The 17,370-nt window shown below is 41.6% G+C and overlaps 1 protein-coding gene across 1 annotated transcript in view; it reads left to right on the top strand.

Annotated features, from left to right (window-relative positions):
- The first annotated feature begins 209 nt into the window (after window positions 1-209).
- Window positions 210-17,370, top strand: part of pvalb6 (parvalbumin 6) — a 43,996-nt gene continuing 26,835 nt past the window's right edge. The window contains exon 1 of the mRNA XM_029438545.1: window positions 210-450. The gene's annotated coding sequence lies outside the window, so the exon portion shown is untranslated. The remainder of the gene's footprint in view (window positions 451-17,370) is intronic.

Raw genomic sequence — 17,370 nt, 5'->3', positions numbered from 1 at the left:
CTTCTGTCTCTGCATCCTTACCCGTCCTTCCTCCCTCCTCTCTCCAACTTTCCTCTCCCTCCATTCCCTGCAATCCCTCCTCCTCCTCTCAAACATCACACAATCCCCTCCTATCCCAATCCAGCGCACCCTCACTCTCTCCCTCCCTCGTCCTTTATCTCTCCCTCCCTCTCTCTTTCTCCCCTTCATCTCACCTCCAGCCAGCAAGAGCACCCTCCTCCTCTTCCTCTTGTATCGCACAGCCAGCCTGCTCTCGTCCACTTTATCTCTCTCTTTATACCTCTCACTCTCACCCTCTCTGCTCTCTTTTCTTTAATCTCTCTTTCACATTCTTTCTATCTCTTTCTGTCCTTCACTTCTCTCCAGCCGCCAGAAGCTCGCCGGCTCGCTGCTCCTCCTTGAACTACTGAGAATTCAGAAGCACTCGGGACAAAGACCCTGTCACTGGAGGTAAGTGTCTACAGTATATGTGTGTGTGTGTGTGTGTGTGTGTGTGTGTGTGTGTGTGTGTGTGTGTGTGTGTGTGTGTGTGTGTGTGTGTGTGTGTGTGTGTGTGTGTGTTGGTGGTCATTAACCTTACATGAATCAGCTGCTGCTTTAGGAGGCAGATGGGATGACTGGTGAAAAGAAGAGAATACGGGTATGAGCTGTTCTGCAGTATGTGGCAGTGACATGATGAAGATGTAAAAAAGGCAAACAGTGCGAGCTGATGATGATGACGGTGATGTCAGGGGAAAAGTGAAATAAAAGCATGAAAAAAAGAAAGGCTATTTTTATGCAGCAGTCACTGTCGCCTTCTGCATCAAAAAAAGACAAAAAAAGAGTCAGAGAGAGTTCAAGAAGATGGAAAAAAAAGCAAAAATGGAAATCAGGGCGTGAGACAAAACAAACCAATAAACATTAAAAATGTATTATAGAGCAGCCAACAGACATAATTCAAAAATGAGAATGGGATGCTGATGTTTCCCCGGTGTAAAGCAGCTGCATGCCTACAAACGCAGCGGTGCCTGCCTCCTCCACTCCCGTAAAAATCCCATTCACAAACAGGACCTGGAAACAGGCGATGGTGATTGGTTCCCAGAGCGCTGTGTGTCTGTGTGTGCTTCATTGTGTGTGTATGTGTGTGAAAGAAAGAAAGAGAGGGAGGAGGAAGGTGGGAGAGAGAAAACCCAATACATTCCTGTACGGGTGATGCCGAGGCTTTCGGAGCAGATGCTTGAATGAAACTGCAGAGTGTACATTAAAATTCAATACACAGTCCATATTATACAGGAATGTAGAGAAGGTGACAGATGTTTTGTGACACGGCATCTCAATTTGTAAATCCTTTTTAATTTATTGGCACATAATGTGACATCACAATGACAGATGTGTGGACAAACTAGGGTGCGAGTGGTGATTTTTTCTTTCTCCCACATTGCGTCATTCTGTTCCAGATTGTCATCCCTCTCCTCGCCACCGCCATTGCCATAATCTCTCTGCCACGACAACCCTCTTAGATTAACAGCTGTGCAAACTGCGGTGCTCTCTACAGGCCAATTAGAAAGTGACATTTGTTTGGGGAGGGGGCGGGGGGGGGGGGGGGGGGGAAGCTGTTGGTGCGATAAACCTGAAGGGCAGTGAGGGGATGAAAAATGAAGAGAGATGGAAGTGAGAAAGGGAGGAGGTGAGATGGGTATCTTCAGATATCTTCTCAGGTCCCAATGTACTGCGAGATGTAATAAAAGTAAAAGTTTAGAAAGTAGATGGAATTAGAGGTTGAGATATTTACCAACATAAGGGAAAAGGATCAAATTCAGAAAAATACCTGGTGACAAAAGGGAGTCAAGTCGAGTAGAGCCGTTCCATGCCCTGGGTTAGTGTTAGTGTAATCTGGTAAAGTGAAAAAAAACAACCAGTTAATTCCACGAAACTACTGTACCTCCGAACACCCTGGAGAGGCCCACCTCACACCTCGAAAACCTGCACAAGAGGAAAAGTCAATAGAATGTATCCTCGAGGTACCTTGAATATCTGTAGCAAAGGCAGTCCGTCCAATAGTTTTCAAGATATTTTTCTCTGAACCACAAATTTCAACTTCCTTGTGGATCTACAGAAAAAGCCAGGGGATAACCAACAGCAGAATGAAATGGAGCACATCAATGTCTGTACAAAGTTTCATGGCAATCCATCTAATAGTTGCTGAGATATTTTAGTCTGGACCAAAAGGGCTGATGGATGCCGCTAGCATGGCTGAAAAGCAAAACCAGATACATTTCTTAAAATAATCAATGAAGTAAATGAAATGGTATAATATTGTCCTGGATGCCATGATACAAGGCAGTTTAAAAATGTGTGTTTTTAACTGACGCTTAAAATAAGATCGTGGTGCAGGTTGTGCACGGTAATTCATTCCATAGTTTAGTTGCCAAGGCAGAAAATGCATAGTGACCCTTGGTTTCATATCCAAAGTTAGGAAAAGCAAGAAGAACTTTTACAAATGGGCTTAGTAGGTCATAGATATAGCTTGGAGCCAATCATTTTAATGCCTAATAAGTGAGTAATATAATTTTTAATTGTGTTCTGGAGACAATGGGAAGCCAGTTGCATTTGGGACCAATTGAAGATGATTTTGTGTTTTTTTTTTTACTTAATACTTAAAAATAGGATATATAACTTTCTGGCAGACAGAAATAGTTTCATCCAGGCTGAGTGAGGAAAATGTTATTTCAATTTTGCCATTGGTTGATGGAAAACATTGCACGTCATCCAACATCTTCGAATCAGTCCATTAGGACAGCCGCACATCAAGAATCAGCAGGTTCGACAGGAAGACACAATTGGCCATCATCTGCATATTCACAAAACAACATTTTTACAATGAGAAGCGTGTGAAAGAATAGGGTCCAGAATCGATCTTTGAGGTACACTGCAAGTACATTTTGTAGACAAGGAAATAGAGAACCAGTCGGAGAGATAGGATTTAAACCACTCAAGAGATAATTTGGGAAAGAGAGGGTGAGACATGCCGGAAGACAGAGAAGAGTAAGAGAGAGGCAATAATTTTAATTAGCCCCACTACAGAGGAGAGAATAAAAGTAAGTAGCCATTATTGTAAAAACATACTTTAACCATCCCCACACCCCTCTGGACCTCCCTTCCTGCCCATCTCTCTCCACTTCCAAACCCACACACCTACTATTCCATACACTTTATCACCACTTCTCCATGAGATATAAAAGTCAGGTGTGATGCATGGTAGCATATCTACTTCTGATTTCATGGGAAATCAGTGATTTAACGAGAGTAAAGCTCCAAGGAGTATGAAATACCCAGGAGTGAGACAATGCTCTTGTGGGAGGAGACCTCACCGTGTAGGTATGGGATGTTGTGTGTGTAAGAGAGAATGGTTTTGTATGTCTGTGTAAGAGTTGCGCGAAGAAGGGGGAAGAGCGAGAGACCGGTGGAATTACAGGTGGATGAGTGTGTGTGAGAAGGATAAAGAGAGAAAGAAAGAAATGGATGTGTGTTTTGGAGTGTGCAGTGCGAATGCTGGTGTGCTTAAGGAAGCGTGAAATTTCAGACCGGCGTCAGTGGGATTGGGACAGGTGGACTGGGAAAGGTGTTTAAGCAACATAACAGCCAGTTCACTCAGCGTGTGTGTATGTGTGTGTTTGTGTGCATGTATTGACATTATGTGGTCTAGTTGGTCCTATTAAGCTCTATGATTAAGTGCAGAAACTGCTCAGTGCTGCTAAATGCTGGTTTGAAGTCAGTTGAGATGAAACAAAAAAGTGTGTGTTTGTGTGTGTGTGTGTGAACTTCTCTCTCTCTCTGTGACACAGTACACTGATCCCTACACAGTGACACAGTATCCAATCTTATAAGTCATGTTTAGTTCATGGGTTCATGGAAAAATTGTCACAACAAAATCAACCACTTGGAAAAACTGACACTCATTCATGCAAGAGGAGGTGCAAACAATTTAAACTTAATTAAAGTATAATTATTTTCTATCACTGTTTGCCACTCCTGTAATGTGTTCTCGTTGACTTGGGGGGTGATTAACTGTTATTTTGTCTATACTGCCACATAGTGGCTCATGAGGTAATTGATCTAAAGAGAGCAATGATTTGTTTTAAAAGACTGCACTAAAATGTGTGACTGAGTCCTTACACTTCATGATTACCATTAATGAGGCATGGAGATATCTGCCCTGATGTTACTGCAAATTAAAAATCAATCTAAAAGAGTGAAATCATTTATATATAATTAGGTGAAATGAAGGGTCATTTTAAATACAAGAATCTCAACTGGTTTCATGTCTAACTCATTCAAATGGCATTAATGTAAAACAAGACAAAGAATCTGCAGCCATGCTAATGGGTCCGTGCGTGCTTTGAGCTAAATGCTAACCTCAGCATGCTAACATGCTCACAATGAAAAAGGCTAGCAGGTTGATATTTAGCAGTTAGAATGTTTTACACCAACTGACATTAGCATAATAGCCAATATTTGCTAACAAAAAAATGCATTACAAAAAGCACAAGTTCTGAACAAAAGCTGTATAAAGCACACATGTCCTCAAGGAGCTGAACATTTTGTCATTTGAAAAGTTTCTGTTCTGCAGGAGTAGTAGTCGACTGAAAAACGTGCAGAAACAGAATACAAGAACAATAGTTTGAATGCTGACATTCACATTAGCCCTAAAGACAAAGTACAGCTGAGGCTGATGGGAATGTTACAAGTAAAATCTGTAACAAACATCATGGCAATTCATCCAATAGTTGAGATCTTTCCATCGGGACCAAAGTGTTGGACAGACCACATTGCCAATCTTGGATCTAAGCACTAGCGTGGCTAACATTGTGCAAAGGAACAGGAACACACAAACAAACAGTATTTCCAAACTGCCAATAAAAATTGATTCATTATCTGTTACTTCCTTTAGCTGCATTGTGCAGACCTGCATTCAGACTTGATGTGAAACCACACACCATGAAAAAAACACTACTGGTGGTTGGGGTGGTGATTGTGTGTTGTCATGCATGCATGCATGTGTGTGTGTGTGTGTGTGTGTGTGTGTGTGTGTGTGTGTGTGTGTGTGTGTGTGTGTGTGTGTGTGTGTGTGTGTGTGTGTACAGTATGTTTGTGTGTATTCCTGTTTATTGTCATGGAGTCCTTTGTCCTAGATTGCCAATAGTCCTCCGGTTGTCCATTTTCTCTCCTCTGTTCATTGTTGTGTGGAGACATAACAGGGAATGTGAATGAGTGGGATGGAAGCCTGCCAGTGGGTGGGCTGGATAGGGAAAAGTAATTTTACTGGGAAAGATAGATGGGTGGTTGTTTGTGCGGGCTTGGTACCATAGTTGAGAGAGTAACGGGTCAGTTAATTGTGAGTAGTCGGAAGGAAGCTTGGTGCTTATATGGGTAAACATCCATGGAAAGATGCACCCTGGGAAATGGAAAAATGCTTTCTCTGGTGAATTTCTTTTGATCTTGGTTTTTTTCTTGACCTTCATTTCTTTTCTTTCTCTCCTTCCTTCTTTTCCTAATTTCACTGTTGTTTAAATCTGTTGTGGTGTATTTCTCCCTTTTTCTACACATCCTCCACTACCTGCGAGCTGAAATGTAACTTTAAGATACATTTTCACTGCATATGGCCACTACGGTCTGTCTACCACCTAAAAAGGTTGTCTGGATAATTAAAACACCGTTCCCGGCCACGGCACAGAGGTCGCTCTGAGACAATTTGCATTTAGCCTGATTTTGTCATGAAAAGCGTAATTAACCCGGTGTTCAGGGCCCTTGTTAAAAGGCATTAATTAAAACACAGACTTCGATAAAAGGGAATAAAGAAGGAGATTTTTTATTTTTGCTGAGGTGAGAGGTTTAAAAAAAGATGGGAAACTGGGAGTTTGGTTGCAATCAGAAACACTTAATGTCAAGCATACTTTATGCTGCCTTTGCTTATCAAGCTGCATGCAAAGTCACCTAGAATAATAACGCACACAAGTTATGATATATCGTAGCAGCACGGGTCACTGAACGATGTCCCACGGATGCAAACTGATACAAATAGGCTTATAGGTGCACACACAGACAAACTGTGCACTGATGCAGAGCAGGTCACTGATAAAATCGCATTTCTCCTACCAGCCACGCAATCGTATCCACACAACACACACATGTTAAGATAATGGGCCTAGACAGGAGGCAGTGATAGGCAGATCGGCTCGTCACTTGTGAGTCTTCGTCGTCAAGGTCAAGGGCAGATGTTGTGCGAGGCGGCTGGCATCTGGAGAGAGCTCGATGGTCTCTCTGATACGCAGGATGGTTAGCGAAAAACGTGCCCGACGCAGCCGGTTCGAGGTTTATTAATGTGTGTGTGTATGCCTGCAGACACTTGTGTAACGTTGTGGGCGCAGGTCTTTGTTTGTGTGGGTGCCACCGGCGCTGGAACCGAGCCACCAGCTAATAAGGAATTATGAGCGTGAAGTGAACAGCATCTATTGAAACATCAGATGTTGCGGATAAGTGATGGGATTGAAGCGGGGCACAGTGTTCTGCCGGACAGTGCTCAGCTGGACTTTGTGAGGTCATGGGAAGGTGTCGTACACAATCCCAACAAGTGAAAAGGTCTCAGGTGTTGTGCTGCCCCGGTGGTGGCTAATCTTAATCGCTCTTTAAATGCCTTTGGTTTAAGGATGTCCTGTTTCTCCGGCTCATTTGTGCTTCCTCTTATAAAGCCACAGTGACTTACCTTTTGTCAAATGTTCTTCAAGCAAAGCATTTCTTTTCCTTAAGGGAGAACTGAGGTCCAAAGGGTTGTTTGAACTATTTGAAGAGTTGGGTGTGTTTCTAAGGACAGCGGTGATAGAAACGTGAGTGTTTTTAGCGAGGTCAAAAAGTCGATACTTACTTTAGACTGTCACAGAGGTCAGCCCGGTGCAACAGGAGTCATTCCACTTCCAATTAGAAAACCTGTGACCTCTTAAATGAGATCATTAATGAACCCATGGCCAGAAGGGAGAAAGAGAGAGTAAAAATAATTGTAATAATTTCTAATTTTAAAGCTTGATCTTTTTTTTTTTTTAGAAAGGAAAAATTAAATAGGATGATGATGTGACCTATTTTATCAAAGCCACTTAAAGCCTCCATCTTTGGGGAGTCATAGTATATATAGAGTTACACTGTTTTTTTATAGAAGTGAACAGTATCTAAGGTTAAACGTTTACTCGGTCGACAAATGTCATTTCGTCCTGTTAGGTTGTTAGATTCTGTTCTTTCGTAGGTTCTTACTTTAAGGTAACTTCCAGCTGGTTTTATAACATTAAGCAACATTTTAACGTCTGTGGAGCTAATATGGACACACAACATACACTACATTCAAAACATAATCATTCATACAATTATTACTGAATATTAACAAACATATATGCACCTTATTATTACATATACTCAAACAAGATGGGTCTAATATTCTTAAGAATAGTTTGATATTAAGGAAAATATGCTTATTCACTTTCTAGCTGCGAGTTAGATGAGAAGATTAATAACACTCTCGTTCTTGTCAAGAAAGTCAAACACCTTAGTTCAAAATACATAAATAAAGTTTGTGAATATTTCACTTCAGATTTTAGAAAAGAATATTCATGACAAGCTTAATATAGCTGCATCCATCCCCAGCTGTTAATCTTTAGTTGTGTTCTTGAAGTTTAAATCCGAAAAATAACTTTGTGAAAATGGAGCACAACTTTAAATTCTTTACCTGCTCCACATCTAATGTTTTCAAAGTAGGATCATCCAAAGAGAGTGAAAAGGTTATTGGCTTCCAGCGCAACACGAGAGAACAAGCGGAATAAGGAAACACTTCCTTACACGCCCAGTGCCCTATATGCAAAGCACAGTTATCTTGAAACAGCTCAATGTGGAGCAACGAACTGTCAATGGTCAGATGGAATTGCATTATCAACCTGTGAAGTGAAAGAAAGCAGAGATCAGGCGAGATGAGCTGTGGCCTTGCACAGCACGATGCGTTATTGGAGGTCACCTTTAAATGACTCATTCCACAAACACATTGTATGTTCAACATTATTTTTATTAAAGGTGCACCTCTAAAGTTAGAATTCATAAGATTTTAGACTATCACACTATTTATAATAACTATTTTTCTTTTTTAACAATAGCCATTTACTTTATATCCATTCTGAAACTACCTCTCTACTTAGTAGTTTTCATTGTTAGTGGCGGAGTCTGCCAATACCGTTCTGCATTCAAATTGATGTCTTTGGATACCTTTTGGAAACCTGACCAACATTTTAATAAAGTACTTTATCACAGAATGCATTTGTAATCACAGAACCATTGAAAGGCCTGTGGAGGTAAAAAGTAAAACTTTCTTTTCCTCATTCTCACAGATCAATATGGAACACCAAGGCTTAATCCTCCTGTGAAATACAGCGAAGAAAATGATTGAACTTGTGCAGTATTTCTCTGTGGGGTCGTGAGCAATAAAACACATCTCAAGGGTTTAAATACTGTGATGTTGTCTTTCAGAATTCATATCAGTGATCTGATCCAGCAGGACAAACAAAAGCCAGCAGCAGAAGCAACACTGAGTTACAATGTTCGTCCCATAACGTGTTTCATCATGAGTCCCATTCACACCAGTGTCATAATCAATCTGGTGACTCCACGCTAAGTTATTATCAGTAAGAGATGTTCGGTCGGAGACGATTTGCATGAGACTTTCATATTTCTATGGAGACTTTTGCAGCGAACTTTTTTTACTTGAAAAGTGTCGGTTGTCTTTTATTTTTCTGTGACAGACCAGTTGAAATACACATCGCCTTACATGTACAGAAGCTGTACGCTCATGCAGGTGGTGCATTTTTACCGTACCGTATACCGTCATAGAAGTGTGCAGAATGTGTTTCACATCCTCCCCTGAAGATATACCTCGGTTACACCATCTCTGTCTTTTTTGGCTTTACCTGTATGAGTGACTGCACATTTCTTTCCTTTATGTGCATATTCCATCCTCAACCCCCGGCTCTCTATATATTTTCCATCCTGCTCTCTTTCTCTTGCTTTGTAAGAAGGCTGGCCTCGGCAAACAGCCCTGAAGCGATTGCTAAGCATTAGAGTGTGGACCAAGTGTCAGAATGAACACGAGATGCTGAGAGGGAGCGTGTTTGTAGATGTGTATGCCCCTCTCGGAGCGAGTGTCTTTGTGTATGAGCAGTCGAGAGTGTGCTACTACTGCTGTTAGGGTTTTCTGCTGCAAGGTCAATGGAGCTCTACCCCCCCCCCCCTCCCATCGCTCTCTTACTGCAGGAGTTGTTGTCAGCGACAAGAGGGTGTCAGCTGCTGCTGCTGACCAGGCATCACTGCCGGGGTTAGGGATACAGGGCAAGGCACACACACTGGCAGAAATTGGCATCAACGTGCAAACTCATGCGTGCGGGCCAGTGTAGCTCACTCGAACGGATGCAGAATCCAATGCATGTATGCACAGTACGCCACCAGCGCTGAGATAAGTGCAGTGATGAGTTGTTATGTGGATAGCCATCCCACGTACTCTTCTACTCCGCTAAACACATCATTATCCAACTGCGGGGATACACGCATGTGTAAGACCATCCTAAACAACCACCAGCGCAATCAAGTCATGTGTCAATACATACAGCACTTGTGTAATGATGCACACAATGACATGGATGAATAATACTGTACAAGATGAATTCCTAATTGCAATTAGAAGTAAGAATCATAATTATCATACAAAGCAGATGACAGAGTATACTCTCTTTTGCTGAGTCAAGGTCAAACTTCCTTCTTTAAGAAGAAAAACACAAATCTGCTAACAATGTATGTGAACGTCCACAGACCTTAAAACTGTGACTTTAACCACCCTTCCTCTCCTCGCTGCCTCCCCCCCGCCCCCCCGCGTTCCTCTCACATCACAGACGTGGTCCAGAATACAAATTGTGTTTTCCTTTCTTTATTTGGGTAGCCTATAATGCTGTAGGCCAGCAGAGAATGGGAGACGGGCGTGAATGCATCCCACCAAAAGAAAAGGGAGACGACAATGAGGTAGTAAAGCTGCTCAACAGACAAAAAGACGAGATGAGGTAGAAATAGAGACACAGCAAGAGGGAGAGAAAAATAAAAAAAATGAATGGAAGATACAGGGAGAAAACATACACAGACAAAGTGTACAATGATGACAAAGGACGAAGGGTGTACTTGAGATGTGTTTGATAAAGGACAGGCTGTTGAATAGTCTTCAAAGATTCTTCCATTATTTGTTCGAAGCAACAATGATACAATGTCTCCCCCTAATAATTGCAAAAAGCTGCATATTGCTGCAGAGTGAGGAGCTGATTCTCAGTGGGATCGACAGTACGAGGGACCCTTTTACAAAATATCGATCTTACTCCCTGTAAGATAATACAACTGTTGGGACACTGGTGTGAGGCGTACCAGTGTCTCAACAACCCTATTTTCAAAAGCACTTATGTACATGTGGACTAAGCTTTGGTCCCCTAGCATGAGTAAACCTCCAAAAATCCATAATACTCCTCAGCAACTCTTTTATTAGACCCTCGCTGCCTCATAAATGACCCCTTCTTTCAAAATAACCCATCATTTCAATGTTGGGAAGCTCTCTGTTGTCACTGGCTTAATGGTACTCCTGGCGATGAGGTAACTGAACTGCATGTGTGTATCGGGTGGTTTCATTTGCAATAATTTTTTCATCAGTGACCAGAAATCAAACTGAACTTGAAAGGAAGATGTGTGTATGCACTGTGTGTACGATTCAGCCCTGCGCAGTTCTACAAACCGTGGAGGCATCAGTATAACAGAGTAAGTACAAAGACTGTTTTTCTGCCTGAAGAGCCTTTGAGCAGGTCACCAAAAAACGGGTTGTTCCCTCATGACGACGATGAGACCTGTGTTATACCCATGAAGAAAGTAGCTACTCTTCACCAGGCAAGGTTGTCTTGTGCCGTCACAGACAGCACGTAGTGAGTCATACCTCAATAGTCCATCAACTCTTATTAAAATCAACGGCAATGGGCCTGTCTGCCACTCACCCCATAGGATCCCTCACTTTGTCCCCTGGATGGAAGGGTACATACTGTTAATGCTTCACTCAAGCTGACCCGATATGTGTGGTGGCTGGCATAGAGCAGGACATAGTGAAAACATTAGAGGAAACAAAGCGGAAGCAGGGAAAGTGGAACAGAAGGGAGAGGAGGATCGGCACCAAACGGCCAGTGGTGTTTTGTTTGTGTGGTTGTGTATGCTTATTCTTCATATTTCTTGTGTGTGTGTGTGTGTATGAGTGTGACCACTGCCCTGGAAGAGGTGTGTGTATGCGTGTGTGTGAGTGTGTGTGAGTGTGTGTGTGTGTGTGTGTGTGTGTGTGTGTATGTATGTGTGTAAAAAATAGGAGTAAAAAAGGAGACATGTGACTCTGACCCCATTTCACACAGTTTTTGTTTTAGATTGACCTAAGTGCCACACCAGCTACCATACACACACACACACACACGCACGCACACACACACACACACACGATCAATGTCTGTCTCATTTGATTTAGTCTTTTCGTTAAACAAAGACCAGCCAAACTGGACTTCATCACTTTAAAGCAGCCGAGGGAAAATATATGTCCTTACATCACACTGCTGCGGGCCAGCCAGGCATGACGAAGACTGCAGTGTTTTTGGCTGGGGAGACACAAACTCACACACATACACACACACACACACCCCATGGCACCGCAGCTCTTTTAAGACATTACAGTAAACTAGTCTCCCCCTAACGCCGCACCTTCAGTGACAAATAACAGTATTTAAAGATTCTTGCAGCGTAGTGTGGAGAGGAAATAGGCAATAAACAGTGATTGTCTCGGTTCCTGTAAAGAAACACTTTCTCCTACCTGACTTTCCTTTTTTTAGTTTTTCCTTTGCATGAATCCGTCTATGTTAAAGAAAACCATTGGTTTCATTTCAGCATGATAGAATTATGTGTACGTTATAGCTGCGTGAGGCCAAGCAGGTCTGAAAGTGAAGCCAATGCTTAAACCTGCATTCTTTCAAATGGCCAGCAGGGGGCGACTCCACTGGTTGCAAAATAAATCAGATTGTGTAGAAGTCTATGGCAAAATGATCCTTATTTCTCTCTTGACTTTATGGTCTCAATTACTTGTTTCAAGTCTTTTTCAATACAGCATGACGTTCATTTGAATGAAGTAGACGATAAACTAGAGTGCGGGGATGGCCAAAATGCCAAGGCTTCAAAAGTCCACAGACCAATGGGTGACATAACGGCGGCTGCGTCCACTTTTTATATATAGACTATGTGTGCGACATTGGGTATAAAAATGTGTTGAAATGAAGTTTATATTGTAAGTGCTTTGACTATTCTAGTCAATCCTTGTCCAGCTGTTATGTCATTCACAAGAATGTGTATGTGTACAGTATGTGCGTATTTTTGAGGTGTCTTCGTGTGTGTGCATTGGAAGCACCCTGGCCTGCAGGCTCTCTGTCTTGCAATGCTGAAGAATAAACAAGAGAACAAAACAGTAAAAAGGATGAGGAGGCAAGTGACGGAGGAGGATTGATCACTCTGACGGTGACACCGATCACAGAGAACACAAAGTCAAGGACGTGTGTTTCATTTGAATTCTGCTGGTGAAGCAAAGTGCAAGCTATCACATTCTGTTCTCGACGTGCTCATATTAAATTCAATATTCGAAACAGGGTAAGATACAAGGTTGATTGATTCTACAGCTCCAACAAGCAAATAAGTAAATTAAAAACAGGTTTCAAATGTGTGTGGGCAGGCCAGTTGAGATCGACTGTCTTCCATTGTTAAAACCCAAATAGTCAAAAGTGCAACTAACTGTTGTAGGATTTACGATTTGAAGAACACCTATTGTTTTAAATGGCCGAACACGCACCAAAAGCGTTATGAGGTGAGTCAAACTACGCAACCTTTGTATTTTGGAGCATCAAATGAGGACACACAGTACCAGTTTGGAGAGAGGTAAAATAAGTACAAAGTAGGGCTGTAGAATTAACGTGTTAATTTTGATTAATTAATCACAGAAAAGAATAAAACAAAATAAAAAAATAAGAAAATATAATAAAAATATTAGCGCAGATTAATCGCGCTCCTAGATGCCCCTGACTTTTGCTCCGAAAGCACAGAGCACGGAGCTCGGACAGCATTTCATTTGTAGTCCCAACTACTCTATCAGCGTGATACATCTTCCATCCAGTATGACGTCAAAGTCACATTATCTAGTAAAACTTTCATCCATATCATATCAATAATTTAAGCCTATCCACTTCATAGTTTTGAAGGACCATCAATATTTAGATGAAGTCGCTGAATTTTTAGGTGCAATTTACAATTTATTTTGCATTAATAGCGACCATTTCTTCGAATGCTGCTGGTCCTGTGGTGTTGCTATTTCAAATCTGATCCCTGCAATTCAGCATCAGAGCATCAATTGAAGCGGCTCAAATGAGGCGCGTCAGTTATTGCTTTGTGTTTGTTGGGCCTTTATTCCCTAGAAGGCGATTTCTCAACCTCAACTGCAAGTTTGTACAACACAGTCCATCCTAAACCCATTATCTTCCTGCTTGGTGGAGCAGCAGGAGAGCCAATCTCAATGTTTTATTCAAACCTGGCTTCATTTCACCAGTTTTGTTGACCCCAGAAAGAAATGCCGGTGTAAGTACATGCTACGGCACAAAGAGAGCCATCTTGCGCAACTAGTTGACTACAATTTTCTCAGGAATACCAAATAATAGGCAATAAGATCTTATACTCTTGACACACACTGTTAGGAGTAAAACTATTATGTAGTCGAGGTGGGGACCGGATAAACGAGACATTTAATTCATTATGTGTGCATTGTTTTGCTGCATTCCAAAACCTTTTATCTACTTTGCATGATTGGACTTATTAACAATGGAGCCATTTCCATTTTGTGATGAATGCAGACACTGCATAAATCTGTCCCTCAAGTCAGGCTCACACAAATATCAATACGAAAAGTAATTAATTCAGATATTCTCCTCGGCTCCTGCAAATGTCTCACTGATTTCTACCGTGAAAGATGACTTCCATTCAGAACAATGATTCTTCATCTTTCCCAACAAGTTATAATAGTTATTTTTACACCTCATTGAGCCTCGAGGCAAAATTATGATAGCACAGTCTTTAAAACTATTGATGCTGCTGTCTATTTAATCGGATAGATGAATTAATCCATTTGGAATGAGAATAATAGAGAGAAGAGGAGAGGGGAGGAGAGGAAGAGAGAGTAATGGCTTGGAAGAGGACCCAGTGGACGAGGAGATGGCATGGAGTACACATTATTCACATGGAGACCCAAAAGGACTGGACCACGCTTCTTTGTGTGTGTGTGTGTGTGTGTGTGTGTGTGTGTGTGTGTGTGTGTGTGTGTGTGTGTGTGTGTGTGTGTTTGCATATTTATGTGAAACATTGACTGACTAACTACAGTATATTATACAAGCCCATTTATTAGTCACAGTGTGACAACACTATTATCCAAATCAGGCATTATTGTTTGGCTGACTGGCAAAACATGACAGATAAATATCTTCTTGGAAAGAGAGGAAAGAAAAAAGAAGAAATGCTGGCTGCTCAACGTGTGTGTGTGTGTGTGTGTGTGTGTGTGTGTGTGTGTGTGTGTGTGTGTGTGTGTGTGTGTGTGTGTGTGTGTAGGTGTGTGTGTGTGTAGGTGTGTGTGTGTGTGTGTGAGCCACATCTTGGTACTCCTGTGGTCATCATTCAATGCACCACACCTGGAGCATAAGAGCCCCTCTGCTGCGGCCAAATGATCCTGTCAGTGCGGTGGAGGGACACAGGAATGGAGAAAGATAGATAAACAGGAGGGGGGTGGGGCGATCAGGGATTAAAGGTGAGAGAATAGGGGATGCAAAATGTGCCAGGAGAAGAGGACAATGCGACAATATAAATGTGTCTTGCTAAGAGAAAATGAAAGCGTAAAATGAATATAAGGGGAGCTGGAGATGGAAGGAAGAGAGAAAGAGGGAGAGTCAGGGAAGGACAGCCAAATGAGAGGGAGGAGATGGATGGAGAGGCAGCGAGATAGATGAGTGTGTTAATTTAGGTTGCAGGGACACATTGTCTCTGCAGCTTCAAGAGGATGGAGGAGCCACATAGACAAATGAGGGTATGCAAAAATAGAACAAATAAATAAATAAATAAATAGAGAAACAAACAAAAACTGAGAATAGGAGGGGAGTATGAGGCCAAACTGTAATTGAAAAAAGAGACAAACAGACAATAGAACGAACCGGTTGTAAAGCATTGTGGTGTTATTCAGTTTTCCATTTGGCTCCAGTCCCCATGAATGATGATATTAGATCAATACTTTGGAGGTACTCTAACATCATTCGGGCATTACATGGATAAAAGTTAGCTCCAAGGACGCCCTCCCAAACTCACTCACCCTATGAAGCATCTTTCAAATTGTGCAGCTGGCAGACAGGCTGACGCAGTCTGTCATGACTCCATGAAGCCATAAAATATCTTTGTACAAAGTTTTGTTTCGTCAAATGGAAACAAGTGACGTGTGAGAGACAAGGTTATGGGTGGCATGCAAGAACATTTTCTTATTCTTACTTAAAATCGGACTTTTTTTGCGTGACATCTTGTTCGTACGAGCGTTTCACCAGCACAAGGAAAGCGCTTGTTTCAACTGAGGAGGTGCGTGTTCTTGAGATTTCATTATCAGCATGATAATGCATGAAGACGTAACATCTTTAGCAGTGGCAGTGCATTAGAGCAGCCTCTTACCGTTACAAAAAAATGAAGAGTGAGTAGCTTGACATGAGGTTACCAGGTAGATAGTAAAAATGTCGAGGCGGTCAAGGGGATGAGATTGTCACAGAGATGAACCAGAGACAATTATGACGTTACACTGTCAGGTGTATGAAGGATCCTGCGACCTGCATAAAAGATTCTGAGGAAGCTGTCAGAGTGATACAATTATCATAACTACATTTAACTGTATTACATTTAGTGTCAACATATGACACTGAAGTCTAAAAGAAAGCGTCAAACCTCTCAGTAAATTGACTTGAAGTCTTGGAGATGGAAATGAACAGATTTAAGTGAACAGAATATTGATTTTTGCATTAAGTTTTACTTTAATATTTTAAATTTTAGTTGATTTTGGTTTAATATGTAAACTCCAAATTCATTCAGATGAGGGCATTTTAGATAAGATAAGTGTTTTTCCCCTCGTGACTCGTAAGGCAGACCTGGACTCATGATTGCTGTAACATCACCAGTGCCATCCGATTAAGAACTGATCTGTTGGACCACACACTGTGTAACACACTGTGTGGTCTATGGGACCTCACCCATATGATAGCATGTTTGTTGGGTTTAAAATACGATATACAATTAAAATTGGACAGGATAGAAGGATGGATCCAACACCATACCTTTAATAACTGTAGCTCAGTAAAAAACCTACTAGTTAGTCATTTTCCTTCCTGGGGAAATGCATTGGTCTTATTTTTAGACATTTTTTAAAACATTTTGCTCACTTTTGTTCTACTTTTACTGTTTAGTGATATCTGCTTGATATGAGGCATTTGGAAGCAACTTGAGATGCAAAGAGACACCTACCCATTGAGGCACATCATCTTATCCCGACTCGTCTCACCTGAATAGAGAATGGCGTGATGATGAAATGAGAGAAATTAAAAAACCATCATGGACCTTAATGAAACTGATAGATTGGAGCAACCAGCTGAGAGAGAGAGAGAGAGAGAGAGAGAGAGAGAGAGAGAGAGAGAGAGAGAGAGAGAGAGAGAGAGAGAGAGAGAGAGAGACAGAGAGAGAGAGAGAGAGACATAGAGAGAGAGAGAGAGAGAGAGAGATTCTCTCAGAAGGACAGATTGAGAGGAAGAAATAAAGCACATTGAAGCCTGGCATCAGATGTAACCTTGACAAGAAAATAAGAGAGGAGTGTAGAAAACATGGGATGAAAGAGAAAAGCAACAAAAAGTGAATTTGAAAATGTTTGGGTGAAAATAAGTTTTCCTTTCCTTAAATTGAACAGTTTGAAGTTCATTTCTAAGCAAAGTGCTTTGACCTACATACTAACATGACGCTGACGTTAAGTGGGAATAATGTTTATGTTCGACATCTTAGTCCAGCAGTCAACATGTCGGAGTGTCCTTGGTCAGGTCACTGAACCCCAAATTGCTCCCCATGGCATAGCCAACAGTGTGTCAGTGGTGTGTGAATGGGTGAATTCTGACTTGTGTAGTAAAAGCGACTTGTTGTGTTTTTGTTCACTTT

This window comes from Cottoperca gobio, chromosome 8 (assembly GCF_900634415.1).
Source record: "Cottoperca gobio chromosome 8, fCotGob3.1, whole genome shotgun sequence".
NCBI lineage: Eukaryota > Metazoa > Chordata > Actinopteri > Perciformes > Bovichtidae > Cottoperca > Cottoperca gobio.
This window is presented reverse-complemented; position numbering and strand designations above follow the sequence as displayed.